A 22,795-nucleotide genomic window follows, 5' to 3' on the forward strand; every position below is an offset into this window, starting at 1 on the left:
GGGTATATAAATTTCTTTTTGTAAAAAAAAAAATAAAAAAAAAATTAAAAAGTATATCCATTGCTGCTTTCATGGATTTAGCTTTTGTCTTTTAATGAAAAAAAAATATTTTGTTGTTCTCCAATATTTTATCTCTCACTGGTTGCATATGCATTAGTGTTTTTCTGATCAGTGGTCTGCTTATAACACAAAGCCCCTCTGGGTCCCTACTTACTGCCTACTTACTGTATGTAAGTTTTGACAATCATGACCTGGCTTCTCAGAGGAAATTATACCAGAAATCCCATTTCAGATACACACCAGTGGAGTTTATCCTGATCTCTTTTCTACACAGGCAGATTACATAACTTCAGTTATAAAATTGTTTGAAATTTTAACTCAAGCTTATAATTTTTTTAAGATAAAACAGAAAACAGAGAGCCTTGTGTTTTACATTCCTTTTCCTCCTCTTGGTAGTTTACTTTTTAATTAATATTTAGGTTAATTGGCTTTTTATTGTGTGGCAATTTTGGTGGGTTTTTTTATTTTTAACATCTTCCCATTGTTGAGTTTTGAGGTAGTGCCTCTTCATGTGAAGTGCTTGTAAAGAGAATAAAGTTCCTCTAAAATTCAGTGGTAGTGGCAAATTTTAACTTTTGAACTTTTTAATCTTTATGAAGTATGCATAAATAGTTAGTGGGTTGTTTAAAACTATTCTAAAAGAAAATTAATTGTTTTTGTCCTTTTTATTTTGATAATTAGAAGCTAAGGTTTCAATTTATACTGGTTCAGAAACAAATTTTTTTTAAAATTAGTTTTTGATTAGTTAAAATGTAAATGGATGTAAATGTTAATGTTAAAATGTTAAATGTATGTATACTTGAAAAATTAATTGGTTGGGTAATTGTAGAAGTAGAATGATAATACAGGCATAAAAGAAATCCTTTAAGAAAATATAACAAACATCTTCCATTTGATTTATGAAAGGAATTGAAATATGCTGCAGTAGTATCCTCAACACTGATTATATCTAATGGGCAATTAATTTAAGCTTATTTAAGAAAGTGCAGGGAAGAAACAAAAGGGTTGGGCTATCATTAAGAGAGGATGTGAATGTCAAGCATAGTGGATCAGAAATGAGTCAGCAATTTACCTTTTAAAATCAGATGTCTGATGCGATCTACAGCTTTGAAATGCTTGGAGCTGACGATGTAATGGATTATTGCTAGTGGTTGTTGAAAACCAAAATACTGCTTTTTAGAAAGCACTTTGAAAATTGTGGTTTTGTTCCAATGAGGAAACAAAAATTGTGAAGTCTCCATTTTGTCTTAATAAAAGAGTAGATGGATGTACTTTCTCCTTTCTCCTCCCCTACATCTGTGCAGGGGCATGCGAGGTGCTGGCGAGCATGCCCAGCTTCAGTTAAATCCTTTTTCTGGGTTTTGCGTGGCTGCTCTCTCTCTTTCCTACTTTGCAAGTCTAGGTACTTGATCTTTTGAGAAACATTTTCCATGAAAATATGAGCATGGGGAGGCTTTCCTGTGAAGAATGTAAGAGCTCAAAAATTTCCTCTTAGCCTTAGTGTCATGTTATTTAGTCATGTGCTTCCTGTCCTGGTCTGTGTTATATTGGTGTAGTTGGTTGTACCTTATGTGAATTACAGATTTCAGAGCCTTCTTAAAACTGTCTATGTCAAGAAAAGAAAATGTCATTATAAAGATGCTGGGAATTACTGGGCATGGGTGTGATGTTTGGGTGTTTTTTGGTTTGTGGGTTTGGTTGTTTTTTTTTTTTTTTTTCTGGTTGTTTGGGTTTCCTTTGGGTTTTTTTTTTGTTTTTGTTTTTTTTTTTTTTTTTTTTTTTTTTTTACTAATGCTTGTCTTCTCTTCTATCCCTTGCTGCACTTTGGGCAGAAGAAGCACTTAGAAGCCTTCCCCAGTTACTGAAGCAGGACGGGGCGTGGCTTTAACACGTTGGACAGACTGAGCTGGTCTGGTAGTATAAAACAAGCAAATTCAAGTGCATTTTGGGATGATAGGTGCATCTAAAAAAATCACTCAAAAATAAAACTAGGTTTTCCAAATAGATTGCAACCGTGTGTTTGACAGGTGATGTTTATAAACAAATAAGTTACAGTTTGGTTTGGGGAGGAGATGGAGAACATCCATAGCATGTTTTTGGAAAGTACATCTAATGTAAGGATCTCCTTGTCACCAGGGGAGGTGGGCAGCCTCTCTGCAGCAGTGCCCTGTGCATCTGTTACACTTCAGCTGCTGTACACTGATGGTGAAATGTCACTGTCAAGAAGTTGTTCCAGTTCCCACCAGTGTGCTTTCTGTTGAGTGGTGGGGTTTTCTAGAACTTGAGTAAGTCTTTGGGCAATGGCTGCTTTAATAACTTATGCTTTTAGAGATCTTACCTTTTGTGGCTTATGCTACCAAAGCTTATGCTTAGGAGGGAAGCATCCTTTATTTCAATAAAGATTGCGTGTTTATCCCTCTCTCCTTCAAAATGTCTTTGTTTATGTCTCTAAGACATCTCTGAGTGATTTTGGACTGGCTCCTTTTTGTCTACAGCTTGTTGGTTCTGTTTTTCCCATTACAGACATGGTGTATCAATGTGCTTTACTAAATGTATTTTGTGGCAATATCTCCTCTGTATGGCCAGCTTGCCTTTCCTGTCTCACAGAGGCACCACATGACTTTTGTTAAAGCAGTCCTGAGAGTATTTGCTAACAGCACAGACATAGCCTTGTGCTGTACCACCTTGGAGAAGTTGTTAGCTTTTGGGTCCAGGTGTTACCTTAGTTGCATCCTCTCTCTTCGTGCACTCCTGCTTTGCTTCTCCCTAAGTGGTCAGGCCTAAATACAAAATTTTCGGAGAAATCCCTTGGCTGGGCAGTGAGCTGCCAGCGTGGCCAGGTATGAGGATGGCAGTGCCCTGCAGATCTGGGATGACTAAGGCTGGCAGCCCTTCCTGTGTGGTTGTGGGCAGTTCATCATCTTGGGGAAGACACTATGAAACAAATAATCCCTCTTTGCATTTTTTTTAGTACTGGATGGCTTGCTGTTGCCTGCAGAAGGTTCTCACCCCACAGTCTGCTGCTCCAGTGCCATGTTATATGTTCCCAAAGGTCAAACTAAGCCTGAATGAATTGTATTTTGGAAGTCCAAGGTGGGCTCTTACCTTTCAGAGAGAGCATGCACCTAGAGCCTTTGTCTGAAGACTTGGTTTGGGCAGGAGTGACTCAGAGGGCTTTCACCTCCTATCAATCCCTCTACTAAAAATAGCCCTGTTATACTCTTCCCACATGCCACTCTCCTGAATTAAAAACTAAATGTACCAGTTCTGGGTGGTACAGTAACAGTTAATCATAGTAATCTTGAGGGTACTGTTTGATGTGTAATCTACACAGCGTGTCATGACAGTGTCCTTTTATTTAGTCTTGTGGTTACTCCATGCCTCAGTAAAATCTGCTATGACAAGAAAATACAAAGCGTGGAAGAATTGGAGAAAACAAATTTCTGTAGTCCACCTAGGCACCAAAAGTGATAGGCACCAAAGTGAGAGAAAAAATTCTTTGTGTCCCTACCTCTGCCACAAGCTGGTAAGGTGATTTCAAAGAAGTTAATTGGACGTTCCTCATTCTCTGCCTGAGATCACTCATTCGCTCCTGAAGATTTTCAGAAGGAAGTACTATGTAATTTATAGATCTCTTCTAAAGGGAAACCCTGCTTTCTGACTTCAGGCTGTAGCTTCTAAGGAACAAATAATTTCTCTTGTATGTGATATTGATGTTGTCGCATTAATGAATGATTAGAGATTTAAAAACAAGTTTTGGTGACTGTGGTGTAATTTGATTTATTCCTGTCACTAGAGTAATAATAAAAATTCTGACAAGTTTAGATTCTTCTCCTGTTACTACCATTCTTATATTGGAGCATGGAGACAAGTCTACTGGCATATATCTGTGCAGAAAGTCATACTGTATTGCATGTAATAGGAAAGGTGGGAGGGGAAATTGACAGGTATAAGAGAAAAGAAAAATATTTTCTTGGCTTTCTGTTCCTATAGTTGAGGCCTCTTCCCTGTGCGTTTCTGACAAAAAACATGCAAAGTTAATGATGAGTCAATATGTAAAAACTTCCTATAGCTCTAACAGACATATGCATTTCTGAGATAAAAGTATTTGGTACCTTGACTGCTGTTGTTCAGCCATCCTTTTTGATTTGTTTCCTTCTTTTTTTTCTGCTATCCTAAACCAAGTGGACATCAAAGTAATTAAGCAGAATTGAATTATTCATGCATCTGATAAGATAAAGACATTTTAACATGAAGTTTTATTTTAATTGCCTTTTATGGAGCACAAGAGGATTGTAAATAGCCAAATGAGCTTTCTGTGATTAGTAAAACTGGCCATTCCTGGAAGATGACAAACCAGAGAAAATTTGCATCTTGACAATAGAAAAAGGAAAATTATAGAAATTAATTTTCATTTTTCATATTATTTGACTAGATGCCAAAGCGTTTTAAATGTTTTAGAATTGCTCAACATGTTTAAAGCAGGAAACAATTAAAAATATGTATTTAAATTTTCACCTTTTTCAGAAACAAATATATGTGTTTAAGAAATGGGAATCCCTTTTAGGGAGATTTGATTAATTTGAATCCAGATATATCCTGATTAACCTGGGTTCTTGATGTAATTTTTATAACCTGACTCATTTTTGAAGGTGGCATGTGTAAGTGGTTAAGAGACTTTCTCAAGGCCTTGCAGGAATGATATTTTGAAGCAAGGAATGGATCATCTTACTGATGAAAGTCAGTCTGGTACCCTAATTACAGCAGCATCTGCTGACGCTGCCGTCTTTGAAAGCAGATCTCTTCCTGACACTCTCCCAGTATAAACGGGTGACTCCAAGGATATGACATGTCCAAATTTAATTTAGGTATCTCTAGCCAAGCAATGAACTGAAAAATTAGTGAGTTACCTGTGAGATGTTAGCAAATTTCCTAGAAAAATGTACAATTATAGCTCTCTTCCTGGCACAAGCTGTAAGGGAAACTTTGCCCTTCTTCATAGGGGAAAAATAGTCCTTTAAAATACCTGTTTTCTCACATGACATTGAAGATAGCTTTGTATGTGGTAGGTCCCTTTTCATGCCTTAAAATCAAAGTTTAAAGGATTTTACAGATCCTCTGCTTCTTTGCTGTTAGGAAGCACAGATTGCATTTTTTATTTATTGATATATGGGTATGTACAACTGTAGTTTTGTCCAATCATAACTTAATAAAGCTATTTACGATATGCAGGGTCATTTAAATATCTTTATCTGGAAACCCGGAATAGTTGTAGTAATTGAAGAAAGACATCCTAGACTAAAGAGTCAGTCCAGAGAAGGGCCATGAGGATGATGAAGGGCCAAAGCACCTCTCCTATGGGGAAGAGCTGAGAGAGATGGGGTTGTTAAGCCTGGAGACAGGAGGCTTTGGGAAGACCTTACCGTGGCCTTTCAGTACTCAAAGGAGGCCCACAAGAAAACTGGAGAGGGACATTTTATCAGGGCCTGTAGTGATAGGGCAAGGGGTAATACTTATAAACTGAAAGGGTTTCAATTTAGACTAGATACAAGGTGCCTTTGTTTGGTGTTTTTTTTTTTTTTTTTTTTTTTCTTCCAGTGAAGATGGTGAAAGACCGGAACAGGTTGCCCAGAGAGGTGGTGGATGCCCCATCCCCAGAAACAGGGTTCAGGTTAGACAGGACTCTAAGCAACCTTATTGAAGGTATCCCTTCTTCCAATTGGAGGGGGATTGGACTAGATGACCTCTAAGGGTCCCTTCCAACCCAAACTATTTTATGATTGTCTTTTAGGCAAGAAAGATTTTAAAAGCACTACAATGGAGAAGGTATGATGTTGTTCATTCAGCCCCAAGACTGTTAAGCAATGCTTATGCTGATAATATATCTGAGAATCAGGCTCTCTTAAGAAGACATTAATCTTTTTGTCTTGATCCGTGTCATACATCTTCTTGTCTGGCCCCTTTACCATTTTTCATGTGTGATAGCCTTGAGCAACTGCTGCTGCTTTCTCTTCACCTATGTCCTCTTCAGAGCCAGAATTTCAAAGAAAAGAAATATATTAACCGTGTATTCGTTTGTCCATTCATCCCTTCCCTGCCTCTTCCTCGCCTGCAAAACGAGCAGGAAGCTGTTTCAGAGAGTGACTCACCACCAGATTTTATGAGGGGATTATGCTGAATCTCACTGATTCACACACTCTAGGCTTTGTTGGAGGTCAATGTCTTGGCAGCATTCCCCTGTAAATACTATATAAGCACCAAGCTGTTGATATTAAGAGAGTGTTAAGCTGTTTCTGCCTTCCTTCTGCTGTGCTTTTTGTTCTCAGCAGTTGCCAGCAGGGGGGCAAGGTGACAAATTCTGTCCCTGTATCGAATATAGAAATTGGACATGCAGTTGGTGTGCAGGTAGGGGCTCAGCAGCAGCTGCTTCCCTGGAATGTGCACTGATTTTTACTTTCCTTAATTTACAGAGCTGTTGTGATGAGCCCTTAAAATATGATTATTGGTCACGGCTTTTCATTTTGTAGATTTTCCTCCCCTCTTACCACAAGGATGCTTTCTGCCCCTTTAAATTTGTTGCTCTGTATCATAAGTTACATTTTTTTAGATTGCTTTAAAGAGTCTTTAGATCCTTTAGCTTAGGGAGATGTCAGGTCTTTGAAATCAGGGAGATTTCCATGAATTTCAGAATTATGCAACAGAATCCCAGCTGGGGATTTGGTATTTACCACTTTGTATTTCTCTAACACTTCCTGCATATTTATGGGCACACACACCAAGCAGCTGTAGTAAGCTGTGTATTCAGTGGCATTTGGGGAGGTCCGAGAAACAGTCCCACTAACACAACTGCCTCCTTAACTTTGTTTTCCTGAACCCTGCCAATGTCATGTTACTTAATTTTTGATACTGTATGGGCCACTATACAGGCTCTACACAAGACTTTGAAAAGGTCATTTGAAGGCTTACCAACAGTGCAAGAAAACAACAAATGTCCCATAGAGTCAAGTTTTAAGGTGTTCTTCTTTTTGTTGTTGTAATTTTCTGATTTTTAAAAAGTTAGCTCACTCTGAGAACCTTGGAATATTAAGGTAGAAGAAAGGTGAAAGAAACCTAACAGGTGTGAATACAGGTTTTTTCCATCTGGCACCCCCAGTGCATCTTACTCATTCCCTTACTGTGTTTCTCTGCTCCTGCAGGACATTTCCTGGGAGCCTTTCTGCCTTTCCTGGAAATAAAGACCTCCTTCAGATCTCTCTAGGCTGGTACAAAAGTTCATTGGGCTTGGAAAGTCTTTTGTATAGACAAGCTCCTCTGTCACCATGCATGCCACTGGATGCTTTGTTTAACTTGGTGATTGGGACAGACAGGATTCCTGTGAGGGATAAGATGGAGGAGCATTTTCCAAGTCATCCACCAACCCTAGGCACACCTAGTTTTGGGCAGACCTCAGTGTAAACTCACATCTTTGCTTCTCTCAGTATCTAACATCCAGTCAATAAAGTCTCTGTCTATAGGAAAATAATAACTGACTGCAATGGGGTTTTCCCTTTGTGACATGATTTCTTATAGAGAAAAAAAAAAAAAAGTATGTTCTGAGCTCTGTTGCTTTCTCTTTTCCTTTCTCACATGCACAGGAAATTAAGCCATTACCAGAATATGGCTCTTACTCTTTGCTGGCAAAACAGCATCTTGGTTTGTTTGGTTTTTTTCTTTCCCCTAATATAGGAATGTTCAGTGATCTGAAATTTGAAACAGTTTGTTCTATAAGCAAAGAAAATAACTAAGCTTTATTTGTTGTTAATTTTTTTCTGTCTTACGTCATCCATGTTTTCCTATCATCCTCTCTCTGGGTGGACCTGATTCAGAAAGGACAGATCTGCAGATACTCCTGGTGCCAGCAGATGGAATGGCTGCAAGGCAAAGCAGATTAATGCTTAGTGTTTCTTGCCCATTTTCAATAGGCCTTCTTTCATTACTGCTGTCTGTTTCCCTATTCATCCTGAAACTTGTAGAAGTTAAAGACTAGACTCATATATCTGCATTCCATTTTTGGAGAGTTTTTTCTGAGAACTGAGAAAACAAACAAACAAAAAAAGGATGTTTCTTTATCTTGTATGATCATGATTTTATTGTATCTGATATTACCAATATTGATTAATTTGACATTAAAAATGCTCATTAAGGTGAACATATATTTAATTGGAGACCAGCTGAATGGCAAGGTTTGGTGATGGTTTAAACTTACTCCGAATAGTGAGGGAAACTGAAAGAACTGCTGAGGGATTTTAGGAGATGAAGATAATACCATGCACAGAAGCCACCACCATATGTGGCTCAGTGATCCTGTCAAGTGTCTGGAAGCTGGGGAATAGGTGGGTTATTCTTGTGGATTACTTATGTTCCTGCCGGGGCATTTGCTCTTGGCCACTGTTAGAAGTAACAGTCTGAGCTCATTGAACTCTTTCAGAGGCAATTTTTATGTTCCTACAAGCTTCTGAAAAAAATGTGTTTAAGAAGCCAGTAAAGCTGTTTCAACCCTGAGAGACAGCTAAGCAAAGGAAAAATATGCAAGCAAATAAAAACAAACCAGACACTCATGCATAAGTTTTACTTGGGAAGAAACAACTATAATATTGACCATTTATGGATGTATTTCTTATTAGGAAGTCTTCAGCTGTCTCACTTTGGTAGCTTACACTCTGACTTATAAAGAAAAATATTAGCATCTTTTTAAGAATCAAATATTTTCAGTTCACAGGGTACGAAAATCTTTAGTTTGGCTGGATGTACAAAGTGAACTTAAGCACAGATTCCTCAAGATGAGATTAAAATCATTCATTTACAATTACTGTCTCTTAGAAGCCTTTGGAGAAACAAACTCCATTACAAAAATGGTTTGTTTTGCCTGGAAAGAGAAGGTCATTAATGTTTGGCTTATCGTGGTCACTATCTAAAATATAAACACAGTTCCCTGTCACCAGAGTGTCTGAGGAATTGCTGGTTAATTCTACTTGGAGGAAAAAGACATCTCCCTGTCAGAATTGTCATGTACTGCTGCAGATACAGATGTAGATAGTATTGATTGATCTTTATTGATTTTATTTCAAAATGAAAATGAATGGACACTAAGTTCAACTACTTTCTGTGAAGAATGTCTAGAAATAGCATAATCTTTTTTTATTAAAAACAACAGCAGTAGCAAAATACTGATGTGAATGAAAACTTAAAAGGGTTTTAGTTATCAGGTTTGGAGGTTTTTTTACAAGAACTCAACTCTATGTTGAAGAAAAAACTAATCAAAAACAAATCTAAAAAAAAAAAAATATTCCCCCCTATCCACCCCTATAACTTATTCTCTGGAAACAAACACACCAATTTTTTTGAGTGTGTTCAAAACTTAGACTAGTTTTTCAGAATCCTTTATTACTTAAAAAAATTATTTGAATTGATAAAATAGTATGGTTAATCATCTTCCATGTGAAAAGAATGTCTCTTAAGGGGAAAAAAACCCCACAGTTTTGAGGTTTTCCAAAAGTTGTAGCTCCAGAATAGGACATGCTCTGGAACGTGCCTGAATGAAACTGCGATCTCATTTTACATGTAATCTGATTTAAAAAAAAAAAAAAGACAATAAACAGATTGTACTTGTTAAGTGGAGTTAATTATATGGTTTCTAGTATTCTATCAGTCGTAGCTGCTTTTCATTTTCTCCCTTACCCTTTTGATACCACTTGCAAAAGTGTTTTGTACTCTCATAGGATCACAGTTTTGTGCTCTGGTAGAGTTTGTAAAGTACACAATTATCCTATTATTCTGTATAAAGGTATAAAGCTATTACAAGGTTGTATGGTTCTGTGGGTAGTAGATCATGGATAATAAGGGATAAACTGTGACCAAAGAAGAACAGTGTGCTTTAATGAAAGGATTTTTCTTTGTTGATGTTCTATTAAATTATTCTGGGTAATAACCTCTCTTTTGACACTCTACCAGCCTAGAAATCATTCTCCTCTCTAATGAGTTAGCTCTTAAGTGATAGCAAGTGTTACATTTTCATGCTCTCCCTCTTCAGCAGTTTCCTATTTCAGAGGGCATAGGGAAAAGCAGGATGGTATTAGTGAATACTTTTGGCAGTGCACAGTGGTGCTTACTGTTCATAGGATGGTGCCACAGTTTTCTGCACACACTGCCTGATCTCCTCAGAGCAGACAGAAACTTGCTGGCCTGCCCATAGCAGGAGGATGAGGCTTTGCTGCTGTGCTCACAGGGGTGTTTCTGGGCATGTGGGCCACGTGCTGAGCTCTTCAAGTCTTGTTACCAGACAAGAAGTAAAGTCAGGTTTTGGGCTAAATATCCTGGAGTTTCCTGAAAGTAGAATTTTTACAATTACTAAAGCATTCTTTCTGGGTCTTTGAAAGCAGAAAATTCCATTGGCATGGAAACCTATAGCCCGATTGGCTGAATTAACAAAGTTACAATCCACAGAGAAGGGAGGCTGAGGAGTTGGGGATTTTTTTGAGTGTATAAATATGCCTGTTTCTTATGCACAAGATTTGCACCTCTTCCGTCTACAGAAAAGGTAGTAAAATAGATAAAGAGTAGTTTCAAAGGATGTGTTCTGTTGGAGTCTGTCCAGGCTGAAAACTATGATTACTCTTTCCATTTGCATTTCTAATTTCTGTTCTAATGAAGCAAAGCAAGAGTGTTATGCTTCTTCAGACATTGGCCTAAAGTTTGTGAAGTGATTTTCTTTCCGTATGTAGCATGTTCTTCTGTGCCTTTTGGAGGTTGTTTTTAATGTCTGAAGGTTAACCTTTAGGTCATAGCTTTTGTAAGTTTAGCATAAGCCTTTAATCTCTCTTGAATGATTTTTGTGTGTAACTTATTCTCATAATTATTACTAACAAAGCTACCACATAGCAGGGAACAGTACATCCTTGTAGTATTTGAATTCTTTACCTTATTTGTTTAGATCATACTAGCAGAAAAAATACTCTCTGTCCCTTCTTATTTCCTAAAAAACGGACCTTCCTAGACAATGTAACAGAGCAAGAATAATGCAGAAAAAGAATATTAAGATTTGCCTAACAACATCTTGGTTAGGAAAGCACTTAGATTTTAGAGAAAATGTTGCTTATTCTCTCTTTCTCTCTCTCTCTGTGCCTGAGGTTAAGTTAAAATAAGAATTATGCTAAAGCAGTAATAAAAATAGTTTTTTAAACATTGTGTTTTATCACCCATATAGAAACCAGTAATATAATTTGATTATCTGGAACTCGTACAATATGTACTTATGCCTTAGTAACAAAAGACATCTTCTGAACTAATTTGCTCAGTAATTTAAAGAGTATTGTGAACTGATTAATATTCTCTGCTACCTCAAATTCTTTTGATATTGAATGTCTTATTAATTATAAAAAATATACTTAGTCCTTAGTGACTTTAAAATACAGTACATTCACCAAAAAAAAAAAAAAAAAAAAAAAAAAAAAAAAAAAGAAACTTTATAACTCACTTTCTTTCCATCTTTTGTGATTTTACTCCTACTTTCAGGATGATACTTCCAATACAGTTGTTCTAGAAATGAAAAAATTTGATGACTGTGTCTTAAGTATTCCATTATGTCTTTGGTCCCTATAAGGAAAAAGTTCTGACAAATGGGCCAGCTGGCTCCCTTCGCCAAGAGACAAAGAGTAATTCTCTTGGTTCCTCTAGTCCATGGTTTGAGGGTCTTACCTTCTCTCTCCCTTCCCAAAACTTGCACTCTGAACAAGTGGCTTGTGAGTTACTTAGAACATCATGGGCAAGCTTCAGGGTTCAATCAACATTTCAAATGTTCATCCATGAACAAAATAGGCAAAGTGCTGTAGCAACAATTTTTAACTGCTTCTCAAACAGTTTTTAATATTCTTTTTCTCTCCAGTGATGCCTGCTGCATCCTTTGAGAAACACCCCTGTGTTTCTATTCTGAACCTCTATCTGTACAATCCTTGGGGATTTTTGACTACTTGCTTTTACCCCACATAGTAAATTTTATCTTTCCTTTGAACAAACCAGAATTGTTTCCAGATTTTGTAATCCCAAATGGTGTACATTGTGGGTACTTGCTGCACCAGGTTGGGTGTTCTTCGTGCTGCTGTAGAGGAGGATGAATGACTTCTAAAGAGGTTAAAATCAGTCTCATCTGAGTCCAAATCCACATTGCTGGTATTTATATGCATTAAGGAGGAGGTGCCATCAAGCTCTTGCAACCTGATTTCTCCTAGAGAAGTTTCATTAAAATATAATTAATATATCATAGGGAGTAATTCAAGGTTGGGTTTGTTTGTTTGTGTTCTGTTTCTTTTTTTTAACAAGTGATGATATGGCTGGTCCATGTAGAAGTTTATTGTTAACTAACACCAGTTCACTAAAGGGTTGGTTTTGGGGGCACGTGCTAATTAAGCACAATTGCTACTTTATGGGAGTAAGATGATTCTGCTTTCAAACTCCATCCACAATCAGTCCTGGGTAAGGATTATTTCCTGGTTATGGAGTAATTTTTTTTTAAAAAAATTACATTTTATTGAATTTTATTGCTAAATGCTGAAATATATGTTCAAGCCATCACTTCTAACTTCATACTTTGTTCTACTTTATTTATATCTCACACAGGCAAAAGGTGCTAATTTTTTGTACAGAAATCTTTGTACCGAAATCTTTGTACAGAAATCTTTGTACAGAAAAACTGCTCATTTAAGTGTTATGGAGCACAATAGGCTGCATGGGAATTTTTCTAGTTCCTGAAAATATTATTTGGCTTGTATAATATGAAGATACAAATACTTGCTTTGCCAAACAATTTGTTAGTAGAATTTTTTTTAATTACAGTATAATCTTAAATAATTTTATATGTTGAAGAGTTGAGGCAAATAGCCTTAAAGTCATAACAAACATTGACTGAGAATATAGTAAGATGGGGGATCTCTATGAGAAAAAAAGCAAGGAAAGATGCAGGAGAAATATAAATTCTGTTTCATAGTTCCACTTGCTTTGCTACAAGCAGAACTCACTGTTAAGAAATCACAGGTAAACTGTCCTTTCTTCCTTTGAGTGAAAATCCATTGTTTGGAAAGTTAATATTGACCAATTCTTTGTGAAAATTGCTAATTTGTATTCCTTCTGGATACTTGTATAGCTGCATAGGACACTCAGGAAATTGCCAATTTTTAGAAGGGTCTTTGTGGCAATGACAGTAAGACACACATACAATCTAAAACTGTGCACACAGTGAAGTGAATCCGGGACAAAATTTTTACTTCATCCTCTGATACCATCCGAGTCTTTTTGCATTCAGCTTAGAACCTCTGCTCTTGGATCAGGCTGTCCTTCATCATTGAAATGGATACTGGTGCCAATAACCAGAATTTTTATATATATATTTTTAATGCATGCTTCCAGTTGTGTTTTTAATAAACCGTGATTCAAAAGCAGCTTTGTTTAATTTTTTTCTACACTTTTTTGTTTTGGAAAATAGTATTGTAAATTTAATTTAATTTAATATTCTTTTTCCTCTGAGTAGTAGATTTTTTTTTTTGTTATAGATGCAAGCTGAATTGGTTAAACTTTGAAAACAGGTCAGTGGCTAGTACCGTTTATTTAAAGACCAAAGGACTCATTATCATTTATCAGGACTCATTAGATGTTGTAGTTATGAGGTTTCACTCTTAAAACAAACTTGAGAGTTTTAAGCAATAATGTGTGCTATCCACAGTTTAAAATGTTGCATATTCATAACATAAAACAAGCTGTATTAGTTGTTAAGGGCCAAAATTCTCATTCATTTGTATACAATCTGGTTTTTATCATTTTAAGGGGACAAATGCATCCAGTTTTTTTTGCAAATAATTAATATATTGTTATTTTTCAGTGTGTTAGAATAATCAACTCCCATTTAGCATGTTGCTGATACAAATTTTGATAGACTCAAACTTGACAAGTTCTCATTTAAATAAAGAAAACTGTATAAATAGCAATCAGTTTGACTAAAGTCCATGATTGAAAACCACACGTAGCTTACTTGTTTTGCCATGAAAGCTTTTTAGCACTTGTATGCATTTACACAGTGTGTCCATCCTGCTTTGCACAGTGTGTAGCTGGCAGCACTGTCGCGTTTTTGTGTTTTCTTTTTGTTGTGTTATACCAGGTAGTAACCACTGGTTGGACTGATTGAAAGAAAAAAGAACAGGAGCCAAGAATTATGCTTACAATTAGAGGTGCAGGTATGAAAAACGTTCTCCTCTGTGTTACACTTTTAAGGAGTGAAAATTACTGTATCCAGCATCCACACGTCTCCAACATGCATTGTGGCCTGGCGGGGTACCTGCAGAGCAACAGAGGCAGGCTGTGGGAATGACCACATCCCACTCTGCCCCTTCAGATGTACAGCACGAGGACAGGTTTGTGTAAGCTGACAATAGAGGGTGTTTGAATGACTTGTTCATTTTGTCTGTACAAGCTGAGACATTTGCAATTGGCTATTCAAGATTAACCTTTCACTGAGCGTGAAGTACAGCCAAATACCTATGGCTTCTAATTAGTTTTCAGTGCAGGTTGCTTGTTAGGAAAAAAACCCTTTGCCTTTGTTGAAATGACAGTTTAGATTTCATTAGAGAACAATGCTTGCAAACTGCTTCTGTCAGTAATGTTCAGTTCCTTCAAAGCAACTTTTCTAATTAATGAAATCAATTGCTAAGTTGCGTTCCATCTGGGTGCTTGTGTAGCTGCGTAAGACACTCAGGAAATTGCTGTTTTTTAGAAAGGCTTTTGTGGCAATGACAGTAAGATGTGCACAGCCTATAACTCCTTCCACGTTTCTGAGACATGAATCTAGGATAGAATTTTTGCTTCATTCTGGGATTCTTCTTTTTGTATTTTAGAGACCATGGAGGCTCTGCTCTCGAAGCAGGCTGCCCTTGGTGCTGATGTGGGTACAAGTGTCAGTCCCTGGAGCTGTGCTGGAGCTCTGCTGATTTAGAGGAGCTGCCTGAAGGGAAGTGTGGTCCCAATATAATGCTGGTGCACAGAGACAGCAGTTTGCTGTGTAATTCTGAGACTGTAATTCAACCAACTGTCTAGTATCTGGCAGAGAAGTCACAAATAAATTCTTAATGTCCACCTGTGACACTTAAGTGCTGGGAACAGATTAAAACTCTGGCTACAGTGAGCAAGATTTTTAGTTGTTTGTATTTCAGGTGTTTTTAGCTTTTTAAATATTTTTTGATGTTTAGTATCTTCCTTAAAAAGCTTCTTTGTAGGGAAAAATACCGTATTTGGTTTTGTTGCATATTCAAAAAAGACAACAGTGTTAGTCCTTGCAAAGTTTGTTTTTTTCCTTCATGTTTTTAAAGTATTTGAAAACATCAAAGTCTTTTTATGGCTTTTTATTTTATGGGCAGTCAGAATACCACAGGACAGCCAAAACTTGTATTGTTTTGGCTCTGCAAATATCTTCTTGACAGATTAAGGCTGTCAGCAGAATGTGTAAACACCATTTCCAGCTTTTTACATTGGTCGCTTAAGTGTCCTGAAGTGCAGCTCAGAAATTTGGTCCTGCAAGACAAACCCCTCAATCATATGACTGAATGATGGTCAGGGGCTTCTGTTAAAATGTTTTTATAACTTAGCACTTCACAGCAATAAGTCAGTTCTCTTGTATTTGAGTCACAGTGATTGATCATCTCTATGCAGCTAGTCCACTGACATATGAGTACATTCACTTTAAGTAGCATCTTCCTCCAAGTTGAGGCAGCATAATTGTTTATACAAAAATGTATTTCTTCAGAAACTATAATGCAACTGCAGCAGTTACCTTACCTGGCCCAGTTAATTGTGCATATTGATGGCTCTCTACATTCTACAGCTTCTCACACTGCAAAGAAGAATCTGCAAAGCTCCTGAAAATTTTGTGGAATATACTGCATTATAGTAAAGGAAAGATATGCTAGTATAAAAAAGACTCTGATTTCTCACATTAATTTTATATTTTTTAAAGGAAAGAACTAGGATAGTGGGAAATAGTCTTCTTACAGTTTTCTTAAATGCTGAACTTCACAGGTTCTTGCCTCATTGTAATGTTGTTTGGGGTTATTTGTTTTGTTTTGTTTTAGTTCTTTCACCACCTGGAAGGAAGTCCTTCAGTGAATTCTAAGTCTGTTCAAGGAAAAATTAATTATCTTATTGCCTACCTTAATGTTTCGCAGGGCTAGGCTGGTGCCTTGTCAAAGGTGCACAGCTGAAAATGTTGAATGAAATAAAAAATGGATCACTTTAAATAAGTTTTGGAAAGAGCTTATGATAAAGATATGGTTCTTGCAGGCTTTGATAAAAAAAAAGGTAATGTCCTGTAAAAGACCCCAAATAACTATTGATTCTGTTACACGTTTTTCACATTTTGTATGAATTTAATTTTGTCTTTAGAAAGCCTAAAATTTTATAAGCTTGTACTGCATAATGCATTGACATAGCAAAGCTGTGAACATGAAATACTGGTTTAAAGTACTAATTTATTCATATAAATTCTGTCTTTACCAGTACAATACTTTATCAAAACAAGGGTGCATATTGACATGTGTTTCAGTAGTTACAGTGGCAGGTGAGGCACTTTATCTTCTTTCTGTGCCTACCCCTGTGTACTTTGGGTTCAGTACTATTCTAAGGGGAGAAAACAGACCTGCATTTAAAAGAAAAATAACAAGTTTTTCGCATCTCTTTTTTTGGATTGGACCAATTCCCCACTCTAGTTCTTTTGTTCTGGAAAGATAGCAGAGATGTGAGATGTAATCGCAAGAAGTAGTCTGTTGTAAGACCTGCTAAAAGTTTCTGATTGTTTGATTAAAAGCCATATACTTGAAAATATGTAATTTTGTCCTGTGAAAAAGCATTAGAAAATGAGTACAGCAAAGTATTTAGAACACATGCAACAAAAACCATTGTGTGTGAGTAAAATGCTTTTTCCCAAGCATATTTGTTTTGACTTTTATGCTGATCTCCACCATGATAAAATATTCTAATGGTTATGAAAATTAAGGATTTAATTCCCTTGTATAAAAAATATGGATAAGAGTTGGTTATTCTAAATGTGCATGATGATGTTTTCTACTAATGTACACTCAGTTGAACCCAGCATTCAGCATTTTTAGTGGGTTTTTAGAGGAGAAAAGCAGACTAGGTATGTTAAATGTTTGGAAGGGCCATGTAACTGTCCTTAAATGATCAACAGAATTTGGATGTAAAATTGCAGAAGATAGGATCAGAAGAAAAGTGTGATTGATGCAGACAAAAATAGTCAGTGGAAGAAGTCAGAAAATTATTTTCATTTTACCTAAGTTATTCTCATAAAAGGTGAAAAGAGAATCAATTTCTTAGCTTTTAAGTTCTTCGCAGCTCTGCAGAAAATGTAAAACCTCACTTCAGAAAGATTCCTGAAATCTCATGAAATCTCATTCTCTGTCTGATGAAAAGCGTGTTTTGGAACATCTGACTTTAAAAGAGCTCCATGAGAGATGAACCACTGTGCTGGGGTTACATTTTCGCTTTAATCCTGACTTTCTTTTAACCTAAGATTTGACATTAAATATAATTAAAATTGAAAGCCTCTTTTGAGAGGAAATACTTAAATCTGAACTATTGAAATGGAATACATCTAGAGTGGTGGAAGCCTGTCATCCCTTTTTGCTTTGAGGGAACAAAATCCACAAGAACTGCCAAGCAGAGAACAACAATAACAAATAACCAACACACAAATCACCCCCCAACCAAACACAAACCACAAAACTCAACCCCAAATTTGTCAGGTTTTCTGGTTTGAGCCAGTGTTTCAGTTTAAATTGTAGCAGTTAATGGGAACTTTTTGGGGAGCCATGAAAAAAATGCTTCGTTATAAAAATTCTTTCAAGGAGGCCTACTAAAGATTAATTGAGAGAAAACAAGATTCCTGAATTTTTTTGTTCAATGAAACTCCATTGGCTTTTGCCATCCATACTGTACAGCAGCTTGGCCTAGAACCAACCTGTCTTGCAATTCTGCTCATCATCAATGTTTAAAAATGCAACTCTGGGATCAGATCCTCAAGCAAGTTTGTCTTTGGCCTTTGTCTTTAGCAAAAGAGAAGCAAGGAATTTTGTTGATGGGATGGAGGGTGTCCCTTGTTCGGCATGTGCTGTTAACCCAGGTTGAGTAGTGAATCTTGTATTAGAGGTGTTGGCTTTGTCAGCTGCCTGCTCACGTGCAGTGGTCTTTCCCCATCATCCACCTTTGTAGTTAATTTTTGTGTTTTGTGAACTTTGAGTTTTGGTAGAAAATGTGCAGTGGAGTCCTGCAAAAATGAAATAAGGAGGAAAATAGCACTCAAAAAATACTGTTTTGAGAAAATGCCATTGCATACAACTGTCATCGCTAAACAACATTGAAAGAAACATATGAATCCTGAAGTCAGCTGGAAGTCAAATAGATCTGTAAAATAACTGCAAATGAAATATCTGATCAAATATCATTGCAGAGGTTGAAAGAGAATGGGTATCCACCTCTTGCTGGATTGTGATGATGTAGAACAGGCTCTTTTGTTATTGTTGTTCTAAAAGTATGCTTTAAACAGCAGTGAAACTGTATTTTAGATAAGGAACGTACAGATTTAACTTCTTCAGTGTGTGACTATCTTTTGACTTTTCTTTTTTTTTTTAAAGATCTTTATGGTTATGGAAAAATCTTTCATCAGCCGATGGTATAATGGACTACCAGTTGGATGATATACAGTCATCTGAAACATGATATATACTTCTCCTCTTCCGTGTCCATGGTGAGTTTTGCTTCTGTACGTCTGTATTAAATGCTTCAGAGAAGGAACTAAAAGTTTTCTGTGACCCACACTAGATGTTCCCACTGTTTTCATGTGGATTAACCTAGAGTTGTCAAATTACTGACTACATAAAGCCCATTCTTTTTTTTGTAAGCTGTTTGAAAATGTTTTAAAAACCTAAGTTCAGAAACAACTGTATAGAACTTTTGTCTTTTTGGATGATTTTTCAGCTGTGCAAGAATCCTGATACACAACTTGAAATGTTGCCTTCAGCTTGAAAGCATCTTTACCTTCATTTAGTATGTCTAGTTTGAATTAGATTCCAACCAAATGTTCTTTTTGACAGACATGTACCAAAATGCTTTTAAGAATAAAATAACTGTAACCGTGTTACAAATATACTATAAAACACAGCTAAAAAAAAAAATTGGAGAAAATATTTGGAAATAATTTTTCTGTTTTGTTTTTGTACTGCTTCTCTGTTTTGTGCCTACAATTAATCTGATTATTGTATCTGTGAGCACTATTAAGAATTGTGTAATCAATAGTATTGAAAGTAAGGCTCCTCATATTATAACTGAATTATTGCTTCTATGTCCAGACATACAATAATGAGATCCAAAGCACTCATCTTTCATTTGGCTAAACACATTGACAAACCAAATTTAGGTATCAGAATGTTCCACTGACTGCTCCTTAACACACCAGAAACTGAAGCCCAGTCTCCTCGAAAAATCAGGTTAAGCAACTGAGATTCAGATCTTCACTCTCTGACTCTTCTCCTTTGTGAGGGTTTAGATATGGTTCTTATGCCAGAGTTTGGTTATGAACGATACTGAATTGTCTGGAATAGTTTCTTAGCAAGTTTGTGTCTAGTGTTTGGGTTAGAAAAGATAGGATATGAAAGATATCTTTCCTTTTCTGCTCCAGATTCCAGAGTTCGTAGAAGGGTGCAGAAATAATGAAAAAAAAAAAAAATGTAAAGAGAATAGAAGAGGCAAATATTAATTTGCCTAATGCCAAAAGGCATTTAGTCGAGGCTGTTCTTATTACATGCTTAATTGTTGTAATGAACTAAGATAGAAACAATGCAGTTTCTAGAACTGTGTTTGCGCTTGGTGATAGAAAGATGTGCTTAAATATTTCGTAGAATTGGATAGAGGTGTTCACCAGCAAAACTGGTTACTCTTATTTTTGGTGAAAATGGGTGTTTACACAGAGAAATGGACAGCCGTGTAGCACATTTTCTCATCCTGTAGAAAGCATTTTCTGCCTGCTTCTCTGTTACCAATTTCAGCTGGCTTTGCATTTCAAATTGTGGAACTCCCAGGTATTAATCATACAACTCTGAAACCAGGGAGTCAGATAAATAGCAAAAAAAAATCATCTTGCTTGTTTCCACCTGAAAATTTTTGAGGGGACAAACCTCAGATATTGTTTGGGTTATCCAGCACCTGTTGGTTCTATGAAGCATTTCCCTGGGTGTTTATTGAGTTGTGCATCGTTCTCTAACCAGGCTTTGTATTTGCCAAATTAGCAGATCTGCTTCAAAGACTTGACCTTTTCTCTTCTCCTTTTTCTTATCAGCAATATGCCATCCATTTCTGAGCCTGTTCATACATCCTGAGTGTGCACTGACTCGTCATTAAATCATGGCTTTGTGAAATGTCTGATAGAAGAACTAACTTCTTTAAACAGAGAAAACTATCTATCCCATATGTGTAAATACTACAGGATTATGTTTCCTTTTGCAGATGTCTGCTACATGACATTTTACTGCCATTTTACTGCAATTATTCCCTGTGTCTACCAGCAGGAGAACAAAATCCGTTCCAATCCACAGTGTTTCCCTTGAGGCCAGACTTAAAAAAAAGGTGTGATGACATCTTCAGTTGTTTTAGAAATTATACAATTTACATTGTATAATTTCTAAATTATAATGTATAATTATACAATTATACATTGTCCTGACAATTAAAAATAACAATATTTTGGTATTCTTCTTAGAATTGTTCTAATTTGCAGTCAAAATCTTCAAGTAAAGAGAATGTATCATGTGTAAGAGCATCATCATCCTCCTCTCACATCTGTATCCACTCAAGGCTCACACAGGCTCTCAAATGGCCAGGGAGTTATTTAACTGCTTCATTCCAACTAGAGGAAAACTAAAGTGAGCATCAGGAAGTAAACTGAATGCCATCACACAAGATGTGAAACCTAGAGGATTTTCTATCCTTACTGCAGTAGCTCGCAGAGTGGTATTTAGAGGATAAGCAGGCTTTGCTCATCAAATTCAAACCCTACAAGAGAATAAAAAATACTCAAGCAGTAGTATATATTTAAAAACGGTAAAATAATAATGATAACAATATTTCTACTTTGTTCCCAAATCCTATGCCCCATTAGATAGACCAGGGAAACCTATTACAGAAAGGTGTGCTAAGATAATTAAGTCAGGCTTTTGGAGATAGTGGGATTTTGAGAACTTGTGTGAGAAGGAAATAGGATCTCTTATAAGGAAGAAGTACTTAAAATGCAAAATTGTATATCAGCCTGTATTTGAATGCCTTCTGATCTTAATTCTGCTTTAGACCAACTGATAGCAATTTTGGTAGGGTTTTTTGGTTGCTGGAGAACACTGAGATTTAAGAGAAAACCCAATCAACCCAACCCCAAACAACAAAAACCAAACCAAAGCCAAACAACAATAAAAAGTGTAAATTTTAATTGTCTGCTATATATTGAGAAAAGTAATATGGTATTTTAATATTGAAAGGGTTTTTTTAAAAGATATTCAGTATGCAAAATCAGCACAGGGTGAAAGAGAAGTCACAGAGAACAGAAGCCAGTAGGTGCTGTTTGGAAGATGTTTATGGTAATTGAAAAGGGAATATATAAAACATTAAAGATCAGGACATCTACAAACAAAGTAAGTGGTTCAGGCCGTATCTTTAGTTATAAGAATAACAAAAGAATTTTTAGTATAGAATTGCCTTCATTTACTTGTAAAACTGAATAATTTTAGAAAGCTCAATTAAAAAAAAAAAACCAACCAGATATTCCTAATATTTACCAGCTGTATTTTCTGAGTGTTGTTTTTTATAACCACTTGAAGAAACAACATCAGCAGCTGCTAAGTAACATTACCATTCTATTACCTGACTTTAAAAAAAGAAATAAGAAAAAAAGAGCAATGAGAAAAAAAATGGGAAAAGTCTAGCCCTGTATCTCAGTTTCTCAACCCAAAATAATCTGTCAAAAGTCTTGTGCTGAAACCTCCTGTACCATCACTGAACAATGGAATTTTGTGTTTTGTCTGGTCCTGATTCTGAACTCTTGTTTCATCTTCTCTGTGCTGGATGTTCCTCACGGTTTACAGATGATGTTGTTACTGAAATGCTCCATTTTAACTATAAAGCATTGTTAATAGGTATTAAAACTAGTTTTTTTTTACTTCCATTGCTTTCTGCCTATTGTGGAAATATTCAGGGTTCACTAGGCTGCCATTGGTTTTGCTTAAAGTGTTGCTTCATCCGACTTCACACAGGTGGATTCACTGAACCTGGTTCCATCTGTGCCACCTGCCTGTCTGGCTGTCCAAACACATCACAGGCTTTGTTTGGATGACAGAGTAAATGGCATGGCAGGTACAATGAAAAAATCAAAATGAAGCATACATTATTTATTAAAGTAATCCCAGTCCTAGTGAGATATATCCTGAACTGAGGTTCCTGCAGCTAATAGGCAGGAACAAAGAATGTTAATATTTGTCTTGAAAACTTCTGGTTTGGGTGAATTTAAACTCATATTGCTTCAGTACATTCAAATAAAGTAATAACTCCCCTTTTCCCTTATTTCCCTAAACTTTTATATACTTCATTTTCAAGCTGATGTTGTGATACT

At 36.3% G+C, this 22,795-nt stretch overlaps 1 protein-coding gene across 2 annotated transcripts in view; it reads left to right on the forward strand.

Annotated features, from left to right (window-relative positions):
* Window positions 1-22,795, forward strand: part of CHRM3 (cholinergic receptor muscarinic 3) — a 259,032-nt gene that overhangs the window by 60,161 nt on the left and 176,076 nt on the right. The window contains exons 2-3 of one of the 2 annotated variants that reach the window (XM_083856985.1): window positions 14,247-14,318; window positions 18,780-18,892. The gene's annotated coding sequence lies outside the window, so the exon portion shown is untranslated. The remainder of the gene's footprint in view (window positions 1-14,246; window positions 14,319-18,779; window positions 18,893-22,795) is intronic. The other variant, XM_083856984.1, reaches the window with a different exon arrangement.

Source organism: Zosterops lateralis (genome assembly GCF_965231275.1).
Source record: "Zosterops lateralis genome assembly, chromosome: 3".
NCBI classification, from domain to species: Eukaryota; Metazoa; Chordata; class Aves; order Passeriformes; family Zosteropidae; genus Zosterops; species Zosterops lateralis.